General features: G+C 40.1%; 1 pseudogene; it reads right to left on the bottom strand.

The window, feature by feature from the left end:
* Positions 1-1,041: 1,041 nt before the first annotated feature.
* The window catches only part of LOC132610328 (uncharacterized), a 31,077-nt pseudogene continuing 8,799 nt past the window's right edge, over positions 1,042-23,319 (bottom strand).

Here is a 23,319-nt window from a genome sequence, read left to right as displayed (position 1 = left end):
GACAATTATATGTAGAAGATCAACACCCAAATTTACTCCAAATGAGCTTAAATTTGAGTAAGTTCAAAATATCATAAAGAACAAATTTCAATCATTAATTTTTTCAAAATAATAATAAACATAACAAACTCGTTTTGCAATAATAGTAAATTGCCAAAAATTTCAAAATTTCCCAACAACACTCAGTTAATTTAAATTCAATCAGTTAATTTAAATTCAATTTTCATATTAGAAATTTAGAATCTACTTTTCAAAGCATGCTAAGTCAATTGCTACAAATTCGAAATGCACAACGGAAATGGAGCCCACTGAAGCAACTATGGATATACCCACATGTGATGGTCTCTTCCTACAAAAGTAAAAGTTATCTAATAATGTTACATTTTCCGTGTTTGTACTCACTTTTTCTTTTTCATTCATAGATTTATTTATCTCTTATGCTTGACTATATAAATTATTATATTGCAGTTCATACATAAATCTTGACCTTATTTTCTTGTAGCCTGATGAAATATGATTTTACCAAATTCCTAAAACTAAATTTTGAAATAAAATAACAAAGTTTATAAACCTTAGGCCATTAGATATTGAAGCATCCATAAGGTTAATCAAATAAAATTAAACAAGAGCTTCTTCAAGTGGTACTGACGATGCAGTACAATTCATGATTTGTAATTCTTTCTAGGAAATTACTTGATGTCTCAGCTCATTTTCAAATTGTTGGTCTCAAATCTAGATAAAGCAGGAAGATTACAATACTCGCAACCAGCATAAAACTAATTAATATTGAATCATTACAATACAGAGTAGTCGAGCTTAAATGGAGCAATTTAATTCATAAAACCAACCCCCATTTGCTTGGAATTGAGAATATCGAATGCAAGTTGAAGGAAATCTTTGCCAAATATCATTTGATGACAATTTTAACACTAAAAGACAAGATCTTTAATTCCAATTCTTAGGCATCATTTCCATTCATTGGGACATACACCAAGTAAAACCACATGATTACCCTTTGTTTCTTCTTTTGCATTCCAAAAATAGGAAGAACACTCATCAACAAGACTTCCCATTACCAAAAAACCTTAAATTACACTGTTCAATGACTTACAATGTTCTGTGTCATTGCAGGTTAATCAAAAAGAGCCACTATATTCACTATACAGATTCAACTCTTTAACTAAGCTTAGTGCAACTACTAGCACTATACAATGAGAATGTTGATCAAATAAATTAAACAAAATTTTCTAAAGAACCTACTTTGGGGAGGGCTGTGCCGGGCTGCGGAGGGTTCTGGGCGAAATCTACTTTGTTATCTGATGACAAGGCGTGAGAATGATGCCAACTCTAACTCCCAGATGGAACCCACCCTTCATCGTGTTAAAGATGATCAATTGTTCACACCTAACACAGTATAACTAACTACATCCATCTTCCCATCTTCATTGCCATCATTTTCCTTTTCTTGTGTGCTTTATGCTTTTCTGCATTCCTCAGCTTCCTCTTGGCATTTCTCATTGGATTAACCACAGCAATCACCTTCTCTTCTTGTTTCCTCTTATCCCTCTTGGATTTGAGATTCTTCCTTATATGACTGTAGATTTGGACAAAACTCTGCACTCCTATGACGTTGCGTATGCTCCCGCGCACTTCTTCAGCCATTTGTTTCACGTCATCCGTAGATATGGTGCGAACGTAATCATTATATATACATTTAATTACTCGGAACCAAGAAGAAGGTGAAGAGCATTTTGTAAATGGTGGGGAAATTGACTTGACGGGAACTTAGACTGCTCAAAGTTCCTGACAGACAGAATGCATGGATCCGTCGCCTTTTTTTCAAAGTGTATCCCTTTGTCTTAACTAGAAGTGACATACCTGGTATAACTTTTCCGGAAAATCCTCCACAAACTTTGTACAGCGGCAACAGCATATGATATGCAAAGCTTTGGCAATCAACCTCACCTTCAGGGGTCAACAATCTATTCTGATCTATAAGCCTTGGTGAAATTGATTTAAAACAATTGAAGATAATTTTCATCTGCAAAAGAAGACACACATTCCACAGCATGAGACAGTCGCACCTCGCACAACAATGGGAGAGTAAGGCCAAAAATATTATATAGCAATGACTAGGCTAAGAAATTTTTAGAGTCGAGCAAACAGAGCCACCCACCTGCATATCCTCCACATGAAGGGAAATCTTCCCCATTGTCTTAAGCAAGTAGGAAATGACCAAGTAAAGCTGGTTTTCATCTTCTTGACCGCTAAGGTCCGAGACAAGAGATAAATAGATGTTTTTCCCTTTCCTTGAATCAAGCTGTTGAAAAGCCTGAAGTAGAAGACCCAGCTCATCATGTTCAAAGGTGGACCAGAACTTGTCTCGATCTTTACATTCATTTCTTCCTAAGAATGAATGCAGGGAGCAAATTGAAAAGACAAGATTTTGAGTAATGAGATCACTGGCAGCATCATCGGTCTGCAGCACCTTCAGCTGACAACAAAAAGAAGTAGCTATGAAGAAAAGTCTACTTGGCCTCATCAAATAGTAAGTTCCTTTAAGGTTTTCTTTACAAGCCTCGGTCACAGTGGCAAAGTAGCCAGCCACAAGACGGTTTGATATGTTGTGTAACCACAGATGCGGATGCAAAAGCAACTCACAGATTGCTTCCCACAGATCCTGTGAGATGTCCGTAAAAATATTAGTCAGAAACCAAATTTGAGACAAAATAAGTTTATCCACAAAACAGGACAAGTTATCGGCAATCTGGAGATGAGAGTGTGGTAGCTGCGGGCACGCTTGCTTTAATTGATACACTTTCCCCGGTATATACTTCAAACTTAAAGCACTTGATTCTCAAATGCTTCTTAACTTTACACGTAGTTTGTAGTTGCAAACCATCTTTTGGCATGCTGCCTAAGTTTGAGGCCTGAAGCAATTTCCCCAAGGTGCTTTTTTTTAATAAGGTAAGATTCCCCAAAGTGCTTTTAGCCACACAAAAGAAGTACTAATTACTTAAATCTATCACAAACCAAAATGAGGCCCAGTGGTTTAGACATAAGTCCCCTCGTACATATACGAAGTTGGACATATTACGGATGACTTGGGATCACACTGGGTATGTTGTTGTTCTTGTTGTTGTAGCTAAAATAATGAAATACAGCAGCACTAATGCACTCTGATATCCAATTACTACAGAAGCACTAATGGAATAAAGGATAGAAACAGAAAATATTGTTATTTTGTCATTCTACAGAGACAAACATTCAATGTGATGCTATGAAGTAACAAAACAATGTCTCAAAAAGCACTCAACCAGTTATGAATATCCATTAGCTCCATGTAATTCCAATAGAATAAGTCCGGATGGAAGGCAGATTTTATAAATGCTCATATTTACAGAAGTAATCAGTTAGTACCTAGTAGTATAGTAACTTTAATTTCTGACATAAGATTAAAAGAAAGGGATAAATACCTCAAGATCCTTTCTGAAGCACAACTTAGGAACTTGATTTAATATCTTCTCAAACAGAACCAGGGAATAATATGCTTCTTTCCAAGATGAAATTGTCGCATCATTTGGTAGATCCACTTGCTTATTTGTAAGAACATTAACAGCAGATTGCAAGATATTTCTCAAAACAGGCAAAAGGCTATCAATATACTTTTGGAAACCATCTTTAAGTACTTCAATGAGTAACCCCAAAACCTGTACAAGAAATGATGAAGCCTTGAAACATTTTTTTTCTATTTTTGATGAGGAAGAATTTATATCTCAGATTCATGAAAAAAACGTTGAGGTCAACTCGTCCATCTTCCTGTTATTTAATTCATGGTTCATACATAAGCAAAAAAAGTAAAAAAGTGAATGACATGTGGAACTTGTAATCCTTCTTTAGTATTTCCAAACTTACTCCTCGATAGTAACACAACCTGATCAAGCTAATCGGGCATAATGTAGTTGAAATAAAAGAACAGTTTGGGATTTTCATTCCTTTACCTGCGCTGCAGCACTCCATAAATGTGGTTTATCTCCCAGATACCAGGACCGACTAAACTCAAGAATTGACTGGAGCGAACGTGGGCTGACTCGTCCAATAAGTAACTTTATGACTGTACCAGTCATTGAACGGACTTTGCTGTCACGATCATTCGCCAGACAAACCACCAAATGCAGAAAAAACGTCTGAGATTGTTCATCTATGATGCTAACTGGGAATTTCATTATAATAGCGTGAAGCATTTAAAGGATGGCCTCTCTCCCCGTTGAATGCTCATATCTGCAAAAAATAAAAACCATTGTTACAGAGATGTCGCCATCTATAAAATTTACCAAATGAAAGAATTGATTGAGCCCTTATGCCCTTGCCTTAAGTTTGAAAGTAAGAAATCAAGATGCTGTTGCAGATGTTTCTCGGATATATGGTAGTCCCGTAAAAACTGCAGCAAAATTTGGCTGCTCTTCTTACGAATTGATTCAACTTGACTAGTCACCATCAACTCTGCAACACGTTGAACTATATCATAGATTTCTGCAACTACCAACTTCCTACTCACTATTGCTTTCAACAGTGAGAGAACCACAAAAGAGGGATTTCTTTCAAGATCAACAAAAAGAGGAAACTGGATTAGCATATGCAGTTGATCCGTAGAAAGTGTGATCTTAGTGCTGCGCAAAAGCACTGTGAGCAACTTAACGCAAGACTCCAATAATGGATTACTGGAAGTTACTGAACCTTGAGCAATACTCAGTAATGAATTCTTTATCTTCTCAGCCTGAGATTCAAGTGATGGCAAAGGGAGCCTCACCAGAGGAGAAGCGAGGCAGACATGACATTCTCATATTTTGAGTTCAAGCATTCAGCCAATAATCTCACAAATGGATCTAGCATTGATAATAACTGCTCATCTTTCTCATCAAACTTCATGTTCTGTAATTCTGAAGCACTCCAAGAGCAAATTCAGTGATAAGATGGGAATATCGTGGATCAATACTGACCAACTTATCTGATTTAGCTATCTAGCTGCTTACTCCATCTTTCTTTTGCTTACTTTCCATTGAAGTTGATGTCTCTGCATGCCCAGGAGATTCATCTCTTATGCCATCTTTAATTAGACCATAACCAAAGATAAAGAGTTCCGTCTGGTTTACAGAGGGATTACACTGTATTCCAGCAGCTATATGAGCCAACATGTTCTCTAATTTTGATTTTACTTTTGGAGTCAGCTGCTTTTGTAGATTCTTAAGAATTGGCGCGAGCAGCCTCAGAGCATGTGTTTTGAATGTGATGCTTTGGGCAATCAATTTAAGGGTATCATATGACTTTTGCTTCCTAGTCTCTTTCATCTTTGAAGCAATCTTCTCAACCTCTTTCTCCTCCGAAACATCACTAAGTATATCATTTACTGCGACCGAGAGAAGATCCTCTAAACAATAATCCAACTTCCCACTACTGGGATTTAGAAGAAATTTTGATAATAGAAAATTCAGAGTGAATCCCAAAACATGCAATTCAAATCCTCTCTTCAGAGTGCCTCTCAAGACTTTGACAACAAATTGCAAGAACTCTAGCCCTAATTCTTTTAAACAAGCAGCCAAAGCAGCTCTGGCTTCATCACGAACACTTTCCAAACGATTCTTAAGGAAATTTGCTATGCGATGCATTATAGATGGAAGGTGCACGTCCATGATGTATCCAGGAAGTAGCTTGAGCAACTTAAGCAGAATTAGACTGATGTTTACATTGAGATTATCAGTATCAGCAGTCAACATTTTGTGTACCCTGGGAAGCAAATCCTTTTGGAGGCACATTTTTATTTCCGCAAGTTCAGAAGAGCCGATGACTTTGCCTGACTCTATCAAACAAGTATTTTGAATATCTTGCACAGAATCCTTGGTGTCATGATCAGAAGGAGTCTGAGAGAAATGGAACTGGTCCAAAATGGAGCTTATTAACCGCAATAACACCTTTTGTTTATCTGGTTTCAGTGTCATCTCCCGGAAGCATCTATTGAGTAATGCATAATACAGTCTCCACTCCATGAATTTAGAAATTGATCCAACAGCTTCCAAACATGCACTACTAATATTTTCACCCTTCCCAACTTGTCCATCAAGCAACATTTTGAAAAGAAGAGGCATAAAGACTTTATTTATGAGAACCTGCACCAGAATTATTCCCAACTATTAGTACCGCATAGCAACACAGAGCACAAATTGTGGTGCTTAAAAGAAAAAAGCAAGTAGCCACCTTGGACAACTTTCCAGAACTGATGGCATTCTTAAAGCGTAACAAAGCCCTTGCTCTCCTGTGTCTCTGAATAAACAAACGTAATGGCATAAGGTCAGAAAGCACGGATACAAACTACTTTTTCACCATTTATTTTTTCAACAAAGAGAGTAAATAGAGCATCGTGAGAACATCCAAGGGAATTAAGAATCTTCATGTTAAAGAATAAACTACTACTACTAATGGAGAAGCATAAATAAAATGGAGCAGTAAGTTTACACCAACTTAAAAGAGTAACTTGCAGAGAAGATATAGTATATACCAAAGATTCTATGGCAATATGGGAACAACTTACTTGCAAATGCACAATATTGTTGAAAAAGTCCTGCTCTGGATCTTCACTGTAAAGAACTGCAAATGATTTGAAGTCTTCCACTGTTGGAAGCTTCAGGACCATATCTCGAAGTAGATCGATCCATACCTAAAATCAGAAAACCAACATTAGCGAAACTTCCGATCCTTGTGGAAATACAGCGGGAGAGAGGAACCTCGAGACATATGGATGAAAAAAATATGTTGTGTAAATAACCACTAGCAATTCAAATAACTGACTCAAGTGTTGATGGTTGGAAAACACAAAAGGAAATCAAAGTCGAGAAAGGAAAGTAACCAGATAAGTAAAGCTTTCTTTCAGCTCTTATAGTCCATACCTTCTGAATTGTATCTTCTTTGTTCATTGCAGTACCCATGTGCTTCAAAAAGAAGTTGCTTAGGATATGCCTAACCCAGGTTCCAGAAGATTCTTGTTCAGATTTCAACTCTCTATAGAGCATTTGACTAGAAAACTCCACAAATGAAACCAACAATCTATATGCACTCTGTCTCAGAATAAGATCCTCAGATGACATATCATGTATAGCATGTGACAGAATAATCAATTCATGCTCTTCCAGGACAACAACAACAACAACAACAACAACCCAGTGAAATCCCACATCGTGGGGTCTGGGGAGGGTAGAGTGTACGCAGACCTTACTCCTACCAAGGTAGGACGGCTGTTTCCGAAAGACCCTCGGCTCAACAAAAGCATAAAAGCATAAAAAAAGTCAGATAAGGCTATGAAAATCAAAGCGACATGGAAAAGCAATAATATAAAATAAAATAATGCAATCGACACAGATACCACAGGATAATCAAAGCACAGGAAATAGCAGATAATAGCATAAATCGGAGCACAAGAAATTATATTGCGATACTGCGACTACTAATAAGAACGGATAACGACTATCTACTAGCCTTCTACCCTAATTTGGGTCCTCCAAACCCTCCTATCTAAGGTCATGTCCTCGGTAAGCTGTAATTGCGCCATGTCGTGTCTAATTACCTCTCCCCAATACTTCTTCGGCCTACCCCTACCTCGTCTGAAACCATCCATGGCCAACCTCTCACACCTCCGCACTGGGGCATGCTCTTCCAGGACAGTGTAGAAAAAATCTGCACTTATCTTTTCATAAGCAGCAATTACGGTATCATAATCTAGATCTCCCAACTCCACTGTAGACGTGGCATGCAATTCACGAAGAAGATTTGCCTGTATGAGATTAACAGGTGTATTTACGTCAACAAACACCTAAAGCAACAAACTTAAGAGAAAACTAGAGGGGCTAGAACTACCGTAGGATGTACAGAAGAATCATTCGCTGCGACAGCATCAAGAACATCACAAATAGAAGTGCGGACGTCCAAGCCAGCAGAAATTACGAGGGGAGAAACAGATTTGACGATCTTTTTACTGCTTTCACTACCCAATGGTTCTACAATATCCTTAATAATCTGTAAAGTGCCTACACAAATATCTACAAGCAGAAAGAAAGGTATTCTTAGAAAAAGCGCAAGGACTTGAGACCAAACAGGTCCACCTAAACTTTGAGATATAACTGAGAGAGACTATGACCAGGGTCATTGGATCTCTTTGACAGAAGCGGAAGCAAGATATCAAGAAACTTCCTTGCAGCCAACGGTCCCTTTATGTGCTTTGATAAAAGCTTGAAAACCTTGAGCTCTTTTTCCCCAGGATATTTGACAATCTTCCTGGAAAAGGTGAACAGATCTGTTGAAAAGAGAACTGATGCTAGCACATCTCATACAACACTTTAGTTACATAAACAGCATGCTAAGTCCACTTAGCCATATAGGGTGGATGACTCTCTCTCTCTCTCTCTCTCTCTCTTGTCATAGGAACCTGACTTGCATATAGTCTCTTGATAACTGTGCTTTAGTATTGATTCTTGTTTGTTTTAGATAAATCTTTGATTTGCTTTTATTTCCCTTAGCGGCTTTAGTGAGTGATGGTAGACTAGGGTCATGTTCTCGGTCAGGGACGGGGGCTAGGGTTAGAGGGGGTAAGTGGGGTCAGGGAGCGTCTAGGTTGAGAGTAGGGTCCTGGAACATTGGGACTTTGATGGGGAAGTCCATAGAGCTAGTTAAGATTCTTAAGGAGAAGAGGATTAATATAGCTTGCGTCCAAGAGACCAAATAGGTAGGATCTAAAGCTAAGGATGTGGACGGGTATAAGTTATGGTTCTCGGGTAAGTCAATGTATAGGAATGGGGTAGGCATTTTAGTAGATAGTGACCTAACGGACCAGGCCGTAGAGGTTAGGAGGGTCAATGACCGGATGATGGCGGTTGAGTTAGCTGTGGAAGGATTTACCTTGAATATTATTAGTGCTGACGCGCCACAAGCAGGCTTGGACGAGGAGGAGAAGAGGCGCCTTTGGGAGGATTTGGATGAAGTGGTGGGAGGTATACCGCCCACCGAGAAGTTATTCATAGGAGGAGATTTCAATGGACACATCGGCTCAACCTCGGGGGGTTATGATGATGAGCATGGAGGTTTCGGCTTCGGATTTAGGAATGGAGGAGATCACTTCTGGATTTCGCTAAAGCTTTTGGATTGGTGGTAGCCAACTCGAGTTTCCTGAAGAGGGAGCAGCACTTGGTAACCTTTCGTAGTTCGACGGCTACGACGCAGATAGACTTTTTGCTCCTTAGAAAAGAGGATAAAGGTCTTTGTAAAGACTGCAAGGTCATTCCGAGTGAGAACCTTACGACCCAACATAAGCTTTTGGTGATGGATTTGGGGATTACGAGGAAGAAGAAAAAGAGGGTCGCGGATGACCAACCAAGGATCAGGTGGGGGAGTTTGACTTTGTCGAGTGCCCAGGAGATGGGGGAGAAGTTGATGGCTATGGGGGCTTGGGAGAGTGGGGGGACGCGAGCAGTATGTGGGATAGGACGGTGAGCTGCATTAGGAAAGCAGCTAGAGATGTCCTGGGAGTCTCGAGAGGGCGCCATGGTAGGCGACGAGGGGACTGGTGGTGGAATGAAGAAGTTCAGGGAAAGGTGGAAGCAAAGAAAGTGGCGTATGCAAGGTTGGTAGAGAGCAAAGATGATGAGGAGAAGCGGACGAATAGGGAAAAGGTATAAGATTGAGAGAAAGGAAGCGAACTTGGCAGTTTCGGCGGCAAAAACGGCAGCTTTTGACCTAGAAAAGGATTACGACAAAGTGCCAAGAGAGGTTCTATGGAGATGCATGGAGGCCAGAGGTGTACATGTAGCATACATTAGGGCGATCAAGGACATGTAAGGGGGAGCCAAGACCAGGGTAAGGACAGTGGGAGGAGACTCGGAGCACTTTCCAGTGGAGATGGGGTTGCACTAGGGATCAGCTCTTAGCCCATTTTTATTTGCTCTAGTGTGGATTGTGACGCGGCAAATTGAAGGTGAGGTGCCATGGTGTATGTTATTTGCGGATGACATAGTCTTAATCGACGAGACACGCAACGGAGTGAACGCTAAGCTGGAGGTTTGGAGACAAACTCTGGAGTTTAAAGGATTCAAGTTGAGTAGGACCAAGACAGAGTACATGGAGTGCAAGTTTAGTGACGTGACACATGAGCCTGGCGTGGAAGTGAGGCTTGGTACCCAGGCCATCCCAAAGAAAAAAAGTTTCAACTATCTTGGGTCTATTATACAAGAAAATGGGGAAAATGGGGATATTGATGATGATTTCTCACATCGTATTGGCGCAGGGTGGATGAAATGGAGGTTTGCTTCAGGACTGATGTTTCTGATAAGAAGGTGCCACCAAAACTTAAAGGCAGGTTCTACAAAGTGGTTGTGAGACCGACCTTGTTGTACGGGGCAGAGTGTTAGGCAGTCAAGAGCTCTCACGTCCAAAAGATGAAAGTTGTGAAAATGAGAATGTTGCGATGGATGTATGGGCACACCAGGCGAGATAAGATTAGGAATGAAGATATTCGGGATAAGGTTGGAGTAGCATCAGTGGAGGACAAGATGAGGGAAGCGAGGCTGAGATGGTTTGGGCATGTCAGGAGGAGAGGCACAGATGCTCCAGTGCAGAGGTGTGAGAGGTTAGCTATGGATGGTTTCAGAAGAGGTAGGGGTAGGCCGAAAAAGTATTGGGGAAAGGTGCTGCGACAGGACATGCCGCAGGTTAGCTTACCGAGGACATGACCTTAGATAGGAGGTTTTGGAGGACTTAGATTAGGGTATAAGGCTAGTAGGTAATCGTTGTTTCGATCTATAGTCTATTGTCCTTTGTTTCTTGCTACTATATGTTGTTTCTTGTACTTCGATTATCTTATTTATCTGTGGTAGCTACTGCTCCCTTTTTTCAGACTGCTCTATTTTGACTTATTCGCTTTCTTTAGTTTCAATTGCATTTTGCTTTGAACTCCTTGTGCTTATCTAACCTTTCTCGTTGTGTTTTCTCTTAAGCCGAGGGTCTTTCGGAAACAGCCTCCCTATCTTCCGATATAGGGGTATGGTCTGCGTGCACTTTACCCGCCCCAGACCCCACATTGTGGGATTTCACTGGATATGTCGGTTATGGGGTGAGAGGGACATAAATAAGGAGCATGTAACCCAGATAAGCTTGTCTCTCCATGTTGGCACATAAGTAAGAACAGGACCTTATCATATATATGAACAAACAATCAAAATCTCAATCTCACTTTCCCTACCTCCCTCCATCCCCTCGCTTTCTCTCCCGCCCATACATAAGTCTAGGTAAAGTAAGGAACTAAGGAGCCTGGTCTTGGGGAGAGAAACGATTCACTAACCCATCAATTTAAGAAAAGATTAATAAAGTAAAAGAACAAGCCGATACAAGCAATCCAGCTGGTAGCTCCAAATAGCAGCGAAGAAAATCGACAGTAAAAAGGGACAGGAAGCTGAGGAAGGATTAAGAAGGTGCAAGTAAGATGAATTCATAAAACTCGGAATGTTCCAACACAAAACTGAGAAACTTTTAAAACGAATTTTCCTTCAGTGACCTGGATAGTTTTAAGAGTGCCACTACATACTTTAAGATGATATTTGAGTCCCATGTGAATATTCATAGTTACCACTAACCAATGCAAGTAAAACTGTGGTCAAAAGAGATAATGGAACACTTTAGAGGAGAATATAACTTCCATACATCAACTGTATCGAGTCTACAGACAATACTTGAGCATTACGTACATTATTCTCCATCCACATTTGATGTGAAGATAACACGTTTTGATAGGCTCTCAAATGTTTAAAATGCCATAAGTCATCATATTCTTAGGTGACTGTCAAAATTTGTAATATCAGCTAATGAACAGTTTTGAGGCCGGTACGTCGCAAACTAAAAGAATATACAATTTACATGGATTAATTGTTTAAAGGTTATTGCACACCAATAAGTTGTGCAATAAATCTATAACAAGCAAGTAGGAAGCAGTACCCACGGTGAAGTCAGTAAGTTGACACAATCTCCAAAGAAGGAAAAAAATAAAGCAATGAAGCTTAATTTCATATCGCCATACCTCTTTGTTGCACCATCATGTACAAAAAGACGATGCAAACTGCATACTAGTACATCAACACGAGGAAGCAGTAAGCTCCTAAGCAGGTTGTCTTCATTACCCAGCTCAACATCAAGATCCAGTAGATTCTCGACAAACTTAAGAACTGAGGAAACTATGGCATCCAATGCTGTTGAGACTGCTAGCATCTCAAAAATATCAGGTACAAGATCCTTTTCTCGGGACAACAGAGGCACAAGCTTGGAACTTCTACTCACAGCCAGAAAACAAGAAAATAAAGAGCTCGGCTTCTCACTACTAGCGCCTTCCTGTTTGAAACTAGCAACTAAAGGTTTTACTGACATAAAGAACAAATCCCAAAATTCAGGACTGAAATCATGATCCTCGTATTTGCTAAGGATAAAAGAGATGAACTTCAGGCATAAAGATCTCAAATCCTTGGACTGCTTTCCAGCTATGTTTGTCTGCACAAAAACGAAGACATTGGTTGATAAGCATTTCTTTGATATAGTATTTTCAAACATTGATTAATAAGTAGTACTTCGTCCAATTTGCAACTTCACCACAAACGCAGAGCCTCCTTTAGTTTTCTCAGAAATTATATAGAGAAAAACTACGTTAGTTCAGCAGCTAAAAGTTCTTGAATTCCTCTCGAGGCCAAATTGTGAATACATAAAAAAAGAAAATGGTGTACAATACTGAGTGTTCCTGTAGCCTATTAAAACCGAAAGGACAACTACTCTAACTGGAAAAATGAGCAAAGTAGTACCTCCCATCCCTTCCCCATTCAAAGCCCTAAATTTTATGAATTATTTGACCGAACCACCCTCAGAAAAGGACCTCTTTTAGTTTATTGCTCAAGGGTGATTTGGTCAAGAAAAAGAGTACTAACACTGTCAACCGCCAAAAACCAAATCAAGGGATATACGGGATATACAAAATCCTTTACTAGTTAGTGTCAAACTTATGGGGTAACAGCATCAGCCTTTTTTGTCTAAACTTAAACCTGCTAGACTTGCAGCAGATGATGACATTACCATGATTTTATCCTCTACTTGGTGACCATGATCAGCCGGCCCCCCGTCATTTCTTGTGCCTTCAAGAGTTGATGTACAGCTTTCCAAGAGGCGCACAATACACCCCATTAACAGATCAAGAAAAGGGCTAATGTGCACTTCATACAATATCCTCAATTACATGCAGAAAACCGTATCTCTTCTTCCACGAAATGTCATTGATGCAATCTCTGGAAAAATGCTCCAAGACACTAAATGAGTCAAACGCATGCTTTAGAATTTCAGGCATGGTCCAGGGCCATGCACTCTTTGCTGCAGCACCTTGTGAAACAGATACAACGGGTTTTATCAGCAAGGCAAAGAAAAGAGGGAGCTCTCCAACATCTAGCTGAGCTAAGAAGCCAAGAATCGCCTTTCGATGCTGGACACTTGCATGCTAAGACAAATAATGCATCAAGTTACTAAGAAGAAACAGAAAGAATGGGAAACAAAAAGGAAACACAAAGCTATGATACTACAAGCCAGAGGAAGTTGATAAATTTGATAAATACCTTACGAGAAGCGAGCACCTTAACTTTCTGACTTTTGGAGCCAGTATTCTGATAACAACAGGCACAAGGAAAACTCTATGCCTTTTTTTTTTTTGGTAAAGTAATAAAATTCATTAGTAAACATCAAGAAGATGCAAGGTTACAGATGGGAAAAGCTGGCAGGCTTGGCAAAACCTGTAGAACAATCTAAAGATATCCTATCTCTACTGAACTAGAGAAAAGGAGCTGATAAAATCTAGAAAGTTACCCACATTGTTTACAGGGGCAAAAAAATGCCAACTAAAAAGACTAACTAAACACCTAGACTTTAGAGAGCAAATAGGAGTTGAGATTCCTTCAAAGCATCTGTTGTTTCTCTCCTTCCATAGGGTCCAAAAAATTACTGCTGGGATCATTCTCCAAATTCTTTTAATGGATTTGTCAACTCTCCAGAGTATCCAGCTAACATATGCATCTTTGATGTTGAAGGGCATTACCCATTGTAGACCAAGCATAGAGTAGAAGAAAAACCAGAGGCTAGCTGCTGCAGGGCAGTGCAAAAATAGATGGTTGACACTTTCATTGGTCTGCTTGCACATGGTACACATGTTAACAACTATTACACCTCTCCTTCTAAGATTGTCTTGTGTTAGGCATGCTTCCTTCAGTGCAGTCCAAGTGAAGCAAGTAACTCTGAGAGGCTGTCTGGTTCTCCATACAAGCTTCCAAGGCCAAACCTCTAAAAGGCTATTTTGAGAGCACCAGTTGTTGTAACATTCCTTCACAGTGAAAATCTTTTCCTTAGAATTGCCCCAGAGTATTCTGTCCTGAAAATCTGCCACCAAAGTACTTTGTCCCAAACTTTCTAATAGAGAAAGAAAATCATCAACTTCCCAATCCTGTAAATTTCTCCTTAAAATTGGTGTCCAACAGTTGTTAACTCTATATTGAGCTAATGTTGCTTCTTTGTTAGAAGCTATCAGAAATAGTGAGGGAAATAAATCTTTTAGTAAAGTGTCCCCAAGCCATTTGTCATGCCAAAATCTGATCTTGAGCCCATTTCCAGCCTTGAATGAGACAGCCTGGAAGAATTCCTCTTGGAGACTACTGATGTGTTTCCATACTCCAACACCATGTGGTTCATTGCTTTTCTTTGCAGTCCAGTGGTCTTGAATACCATATTTAGCTTTGATGATTTCCTTCCAGTACCCTGCCTCATTTTGACCATATCTCCAAAGCCACTTCATGAGTAGGCTGTTGTTATGAAACTTAAGATTTCTAATCCCCAGCCCCCCTTGGCCTTTGGGTTGAATAACTGATTGCCATTTGACCAAAGAGAATTTATGAGTAACACTGTTACCTTCCCATAGGAATTTCCTTCTAAGCCTGTCAATTTGCTTTAGAACTGAGGTTGGCATAGGGAAGAGTGACATAAAGTAAGTGGGAATGCTGTCTAGGACACTTTTGATGAGGGTGAGCCTACCACCCAATGAGAGATATTGTATCTTCCAAGTGGCTAGTCTTTTCTCCATTCTTTCAATGACCCCACTCCATATCCCAGATGATTTGAATTTAGCACCCAAAGGAAGTCCCAAATAGGTGGTGGGAAAGGAGCCTGTTTTGCAGCTAAGAATATCAGCAAGAGCTTCTAGGTTGGTCACTTCATTCACTGGATATATAGTGCTCTTACGCATGTTGATATGAAGTCCAGAGATGGCCTCAAAGATCATGAGGGTAGTGTTGAGATTAGAGACCTGCTGACAATCAGCTCCACAAAATATAAGGGTGTCATCTGCATAGAGTAGATGAGAGACTGAGACTGAGGTGGAAGGATTTCTGCCCACTTGGAACCCTTGAATCCACTGAAGTTCTTTGGCCTTTGCTAACAGCTGAGATAATCCTTCCATCGCAATGATAAAGAGGAAAGGACAATGGATCCCCCTGCCTGAGTCCCTTTTGAGAAGAGAAAAACCCAACTGGACTTCTGTTCACCAGAATTGAAAACTTCACTGTCGAAATACAGAAATAAATCCACCTTATCCACCTTTCCCCGAAACCCATTTGCTTCAAAATGTTGACTAAATAAGCCCAGTTAAGCTGATCAAAAGCTTTCTCAATATCTAATTTGCATAGGATCCCAGTTTCACCACTTTTAATTTTCCAGTCTAGCACTTCATTGGCAATCATAGATGCATCAGTGATCTGTCTATTCTTCAGAAAAGCACTCTGCTGTCCAGAAACTAAGGAATCCACCACTTTTCCGAGCCTCTTAGCTAAAATTTTGGCCAGCAATTTGTAGACACTGCCTATAAGACTTATAGGCCTATAATCTCTAAGCTCTGCGGCCCCTTTCTTCTTTGGGATAAGAGCAATGAAGGAGGCATTGCATGATCTCACCATTTGGCAGTTCTGATGAAAGAAATTAAAAGCTGCTAGCAGGTCTGCTTTGATGAAGTTCCATGATTTTTGAAAGAAAGCCATAGTGAAACCATCAGGGCCTGGAGCTTTGTCAGGGGCACAAGTCATGAGAGCTTCTAAAATCTCCATTTCGGTGAAAGGAAGTTCAAGGTCCTCTTTATCCACTGTGTTGAGACTTGACAGACCTTCAAAGACAGTTGAGGGTCTCCAAGATTCAGTTTCTTTGTAAATTTGTTGATAGTACTCCAGAATACCATCCTTGATCCTTCCTTTGTCTTCAATTACTTCATCCCCTATTTTGAGTCTGTCAATGGTATTGCCCTTTCTATGAGAGTTGGCCATTCTTTGGAAAAACTTTGTATTCTTATCCCCCTCTTTTAACCATAAACATCTTGATTTTTGTCTCCATGAGATCTCTTCAGCGGTTGCTATTTGCTGAAGTTCAAGTTTGAGATTCAATGTCTGACCTTTCTCTTCTGTAGAGAGAGCTCTGAGCTCAGCTAACTGGTCCAGCTTCCAAAGTTCTTTGAGTGCCTTGTTCCTTTGAGTCTCGATTGTTCCATAGACCTCCCTATTCCATTTAGTAATGTCTTTCTTGAGATTCCTTAGTTTCTGCATTAGCACAAAGTCTGGGGTGCCTAATACAGTGTAAGAAATCCACCATCCTTCTATCATGTCCATGAAACCCTCAGCTTGAAGCCACATGTTTTCAAATTTGAAATAAGAAGGTGTGGTCTCCCAATCTCCACTTTCCAGAATAATTGGTTTATGATCAGAAAAAACTCTAGGCAAGGGGTACTGTTTGATAGTATTGAACATCTCGCTCCATTCTGTTGAGATAAGGAACCTGTCAATTCTAGAGGCTTGGAGAGACTTCTCCCCTCTTGACCAGGTAAATTGTGCTCCCTGAAGTGGAGGGTCAATCAAATCCAGGTCTAGAATAGTGTTGGAGAAGCCCAGCATCGCCCTCGATCTTCTAACGCAGTTCAATCTTTCCCCCACACATCTGCACACATTGAAATCCCCTCTTATGACCCATAGGTCAGACCACAATCCCCTGATAGATGCTAACTCGAGCCAAAGATCCTCCCTTTCTGGATTGGTATGAGCCATAAACACTAGTAAAAACCCATTTGAAATCCTCAGCAAGACTTTCGAATCTACATGATAAAGAAAAGGCTCCTGCTTCAAAATCAACACATTTCCAAGCTCTTTTGTCCCACATTATTAATATCCCACCTTTGGTATCAATTGCTTTGACTTCTGCCCAAGAGATCCATCTGTTTCCCCAAATTTGCCTGATTAGAGATGGATTCCATGTCTCTATTTTGGTTTCCTGCAGGCAAATAATATCAACTCCCCACTTGTGAATAAGAGATTTCAAAGTGCTTCTCTTGTCTTTATTATTGAGACCCTGCACATTCCAGCTGAGTGTTTTAACTCTCATCTGGAATGAGCCTTGTGAGACCTGCCCCTCTCTTTCTTCCCACTCCCGTCCTGGAGACCCCAATCCAATCTTTTAAGTTCAGTAACTGCTTTGCTTTTCCCTTTCTTTAATTCTCCTATTTTATTTTTTTGCTCAAGAATCTGCACTTTCCTTTTTTCCTCCATTCTCAGAATAATTCCCAGAAGTTCGTGTTCAAACCCAGCAACATTTACCCCCAACACTTTGCAAGCCTTCATCATTGTCAACTTCGTCCATTTTGAGGTTTCCACCACATCAGGGATATCAACAGTTTGAATTTGTGGATCATGCCAAGGTAAAGGAAGAAAACTGTTGTAGGACTGAGATGAGATACCAGAGTCAGATTCATTTGAAACTGACAGTGCTGAGAATATCGGTTTGGGTATATGTGGGTCCATCGAGTGCCCTGCGTGAACCGCTTCATCATCTGCTTCAGGCTCGGACAGTGTCCCCTCCATGAGTTCTAAATCCCTGGGACTAGAAGCTTGAATTTCTAGTTCAAAAGGATCAAAAGAGAATGAAGCATTCAAGGAAGATGAAGCTCTGAAGCAGCATGGGTCCAGCTTTGGTACAGATGATCTCCACACTTGCTTCTTTTTGTGTTGCTTGAAGTGTTTGCTTGTAAGTGGGCCTTTAGTGTAGTAACCGTTGTTCAAAGCTAATGAAGTTCTCCCTTTGTAGTGTTTCTTACTACCCTGACTATTAGAAGAGAATAAGGCCGGCCCATTTGTGTTTAAATCCTTCGAATTCCTTCTTTTCTCCACAGGTTCTTCCACACGTGTGTCACGTGAATCATTAATGGTATTAGCACGTGGAGCTGAGAGAGAATTTGATCCCATCTTATTACCAACCTCGGGCAAACCAGTTGAAGGACCAGCATGTAAAGAAAAAGACCGGATTTCCTTAATTATTGGCAATTCGAAGATCCTATCATCAAATTCAAAATTCAAACTTGCCGGAAACTTCATAGCTGATTTTTTGACGCAGATGCGAGCCCAGATCAGGTGGGTTCTGTTCTTCGTATCTTCATCAACACCGACATAATCCCCGCAACGAGCCCCTATATGTTCAAAAGTATCCATTGACCAAGCATTTAGAGGGATTCCAAAAACTTTCAACCATATGTTTTCTGAGCAGTTACCAGATTGCAATGAGAAAATGTCATGCGACCACCAAGATAAAGAAAGATGTCTTCCGTTCCAGAACCAATTCCCTGCCTTTACCCTTATTGCCTCTTGCCTGGAAGGAAGCTCAAAGAGGAACTGATTATGGTCTAAAGGTATGACTTTGATGCCAGCAGTAACTCTCCATCTACTAATGAACCATTTCTGAATAGTTTCGGGATTGGGACTGTGATGAAATGGATCATTGAAGGTGCCAACCAAGCTTCTGTGCAGAGGATGTTTTCCATTCAGTTCTCCTTTGTTGGTTCCTTGACTTATATCTGGCCATCTGTCAATGCTAGCAGCTGCACGATAAGATTTTGTCAATGGGGGAGGAGAAAGCAGTGGCTCTGCTTCGCTGAATTCTTTCAGAAATCGAAGGATTTTCTTCGCAATATCTGACCATCCACTGTTGAGGCTGATCTCAGGGATTATCATTGCTGTTTTAGATGAACCATGCCAAACCTCTATGCGAACAAATCTACCATAAACATTGAAGTTTTGGTAAACTCTGAAAAGATTGTGTTATTATTTTCTACCCCACCTTCTATATAGTCGACCAGTGCCTTTTGATGCTTGAATAAGCGCTTCGCACACCCATCTCAGGTTCTGAATATCCATATTGATCTTGCTTGTATATCTCTTGCCCCTTTCTATTAATGAAAACCAGTTATAATATTTATCCCCTGTATTCCTGAGTTCAAAGGATTTATCCCCACTGATGAAAAAAAGGTGTGAGCCCTGCATGTTTCTAATGAAAGTCATTGAAACTGAAGGAGTTTTATGTTGATTGATGTGGTCACCGTCACTGTCAGATGTCACCGGTGATTCTGCCGGCAGCAACTCAGGTCGTCGGAGTTTTTTTTTTCCGACACTGACAGGTCGCCGGAAAATTTATCCGGCACTGTCAGAGGACGCTGATGTCGACAGAGGGTAGATTTGAAAAGATTTGGAGGAGAGAGAAAGCAAAAGAACTAGAAAAAGCTGTAGATGGAGGCTATGGAGGAGAGAGAAAAAGCTGTAGATGGAGGCTATGGAGGAGAGAGAGAGCTGGAGTCATGCTGGAGTGAGGGCTGTGATGATGGTCTGAGGAGAGAGAATCAGATCTGGATCTATTTTGCTTACCTGGGAATCTGTGTCTGGGAGCATTTTTTTAGAAGTATCAACAAGATCTGATTCCCTAGATAAGCTCCATGTCGTGAGCTGAGCTCCTCCCTCAGACGTTTCGAATTGATCAGATTTTTTAGATGCTGATCATACGGAAGTAAAAAGTCATCTTTCCAATTTAACAGGCAATCAAGGACCTTGTTTTGCAATTCAGCATCATCTTCCTCAAGAAGTCTGAACCACCACCACCACCCCCCCAAAAAAAAAACCCCAACAAAAAGAAAGAAGAAGAATACAACAAATAAGTAACCTCAAATAAGATTTAATAGGGTATACTAATTTTGACTGTTGAGAATAAGTTAAAATGCAAACCTGTACAGCAAAACCTCCTTGAAGAATTGATTGAGATAAAAAGACCTAGAGTTGCGCATCAGTCTGAATAAGGACAACCATTCTTGAAGAACGCCTTTCCACTCTTTCCCCTTACAACCCTCCTGATTGTATAATTCCACACTGCATTTTCCAGAACAAGCAGATAAGCACGGGGTGAATTGGAGAAGATAGAAGTAAAAACACGTTCCCCAAACCTAAAAACTATAGTTGAAAAATAAATGCACCTCTTAAGATCTTCAATATTATAGCCTAAGAACTTCAAGAACAGAGCTACGATTTGTCGTGAACGTGATTCGGCAACAGATGGAATTTTCTGCAAACACTGAATCAACAAAGAAAAAATTGTTGCACATGACGCACCATCAGACACCGGAAAGGCATAAGACCTGAAGCTTCCAGTCAAATCTGCAAATATATATCACAGTAATTAACACTAAAGTGAAACCATTTGGATAAAAAAGAACAGCCGTTCAGCAAAATAGCAAGCTCAGACTATATGGACCAAAAGAAAAGCTAGCAAACAGGTCTCGAATTTATCTTTGAGGTTTGGGATAAAATAGATGGGACATACTATTAGCTGGCTCTATCGATTCCCCCTCGCTTTCAGCAGCTTCATCATGACAACCCAGAAAAACAGACAGATAATGATCAAGGTACTCAATATATCTGTCCCACAGCAGACCAATGTATTGACTAAGGAGGACAGCTATGCAGTCCAATGTTGGGTTCCACAAATAGCTAAAACAGTTATGAAAGATTCCAATAATTCCACTAAGAACAACAGGCATATACTCTTCAGCTACCCTTCCAGCAGATAAACTCATCTGTATTTTGGATATCTGTAGAATGACTTTTCTACTGGTTGCAATAGAAAGAGGCGTTTCTTCAATTAAAAATTGGAGACGAACCACCTGAAAATAACCAGGCAATGTTTACTGACGGAAGAAATTATATATCAAAGGATAAGGTATCACATTTGTACATTATTGCCATAGTAGTCCACCAGAGTAGCCTCAGGATTATCCATTCTCATTTTCTTCTCAAATGGTTGTTCATTAGTAGTGCTGGCATCAGTCAAAGGTTCGTAGTGGCACAATATTCTCAAGGTCGAAAGCCGCAAGCTCTTGTCATGGTGGCTCAAATTTGCAGCAAACACGCCCAAGGCATCCACCATCTTACTCACTACAAGTTCTGGGTGATACTTTTTAGTGCTTGCATCAGCTTGGATTATGAACCTTCAACCATAATTTTAAAGGGTTACCAACTGAGGAGCAAAAAGTGCTACCAAACCTGATTTTCAAACATGTACCAACATACCCACAAACTGAATCCAAAATATCAGCTACAGGAGACAACACTTGAGAACATGTCTTGTGCTTTCTTGCCAGATCTAAGAACCTGCTTACGACAGAATCATCACATCTGGAATTTTGATTGGCCAGTGACTTACAATAAGAACCCAATGCAGCACCAACCAAGCTCTGCCAGGTAGTTCTGGGATGCCCAGCAATGTCAGCTAGCACATAAAGGAGAGTCAGAAAGAGAGACATGTAATAAGTCAGTGACAAAAAAATCACTATACATGGGGAGGAAAGGGTCACAACAAGAAGTTCATCAAGATTCATTTCTTTTAGAAACAGATCTCACCGATTCTAGCATGTAGTCACTAAGATCTATATCATGGAACAAAATTCCACAACTAAATTTTAGCATTTGGTGTGTAAAATATTTGTAATTTCTGGTCATGCCAAAGATGGTATAGAACTATGAATGGCTAAGTTTCTCCCTAAGGAATCTAACTCATCTCAATAACATGTCTCACCAGATTCAGTACTCAAAAGCTCATCTAGAGCATTAACCAAGTCCATTAGTAATGACTCATTCGCTGAACCACCTACTACATAAGGATAGCAGCCAATGATTCCCCACAGTATGGCTAACTCATTTTCTTCAATTTGGCTAGATAATGGTTCCTTTTGTATACGCCGAATCCAACGGCCAATGGCTTCTCGGAGAAAATTGTGAATTCTTGAAAGCTTCTCCTTTGGAACTTCATCCAAGAAGCTATGTCCTTGTACTGGCAGCCTCTTAAAAAGGATCTGCAGCAGATAAATAACCTCTTCTTCTGAAATCTCTATCATATCATTTAATGCACTGAAATGCCATTCGAAGGTTAAGATTGGTTAGCACACTATTAACTTTCACAAAGAGAGAAATATTACAAAACCAGTAAGCAACCACAATACATCCATGAAATGTGCTTTCGTGTGCAAAAACAAAGTCAGGGACAAGGGATATTACCTTATAATGCTAGCTCTGAAAAAATGGACGACGCCAGGCTCCTTCAATAGAAGATCTTCGACAAAAGACAGCAAACTACAACAATAGGCAATTGTTAGGGAAACAAGCAAAAATGTCACCTGGAAGACAAGCTCACACGTACAAAAGAAAGCAATACCTCTTATTCCTCAAATCAAACACAGGAGCCCATTGAATTGAAACAGAAGAGAGAGTAGAAATATTATTAGCTCTATATAGACCGTCAAGAATGCAAAGCATTGACTGCATAACTTTGTCAACAGCGTTTGATGTTTGATCAATTGCCTTCACAATAGAATAGGGCAGAATGTAAGTCTGTACAAGTAACTGGATCAATTGAAGCACCCCTTTGTAATCTGGAATAAGCAAAATATCTTAGAAAACCATTTCATACTGTACTGACGCAACGCACATGGAAAACACTAATAACCTACCAGAAATTTTCTGAATGTAACTAACTTGCAGGGTAGAAACAAGAAGGGATAAAAGGCGACCAAGGTGCAATAGATGGCCTTGAGATACACACTCAGTTATCTCCTCATATAAGCAAACCCACATCAACTCCAACTCTGTAGCTTCCAATTCCTCACATAATCTCTGCAGTGCTAGAACAACAACTTCAAGAATGGTCTCAGCACCTACACTTAGCAAAGAACACAAGTCAAACGGAAAGTTAGACCCGACAATATGACAGATTGTATTAACACGTTCATTTCTTATAAGGTTTGTATTAACAATTTCATTGCTCCAAACAATATTTAAAACCATAAGCTGGCAAGGATGCATTAATATAAACTGA

Source organism: Lycium barbarum, chromosome 9 (assembly GCF_019175385.1).
Source record: "Lycium barbarum isolate Lr01 chromosome 9, ASM1917538v2, whole genome shotgun sequence".
Lineage (NCBI taxonomy): Eukaryota > Viridiplantae > Streptophyta > Magnoliopsida > Solanales > Solanaceae > Lycium > Lycium barbarum.
Note: the sequence above shows the minus strand (reverse complement) of the source record. Positions and strands in the feature narration are given on the sequence as shown.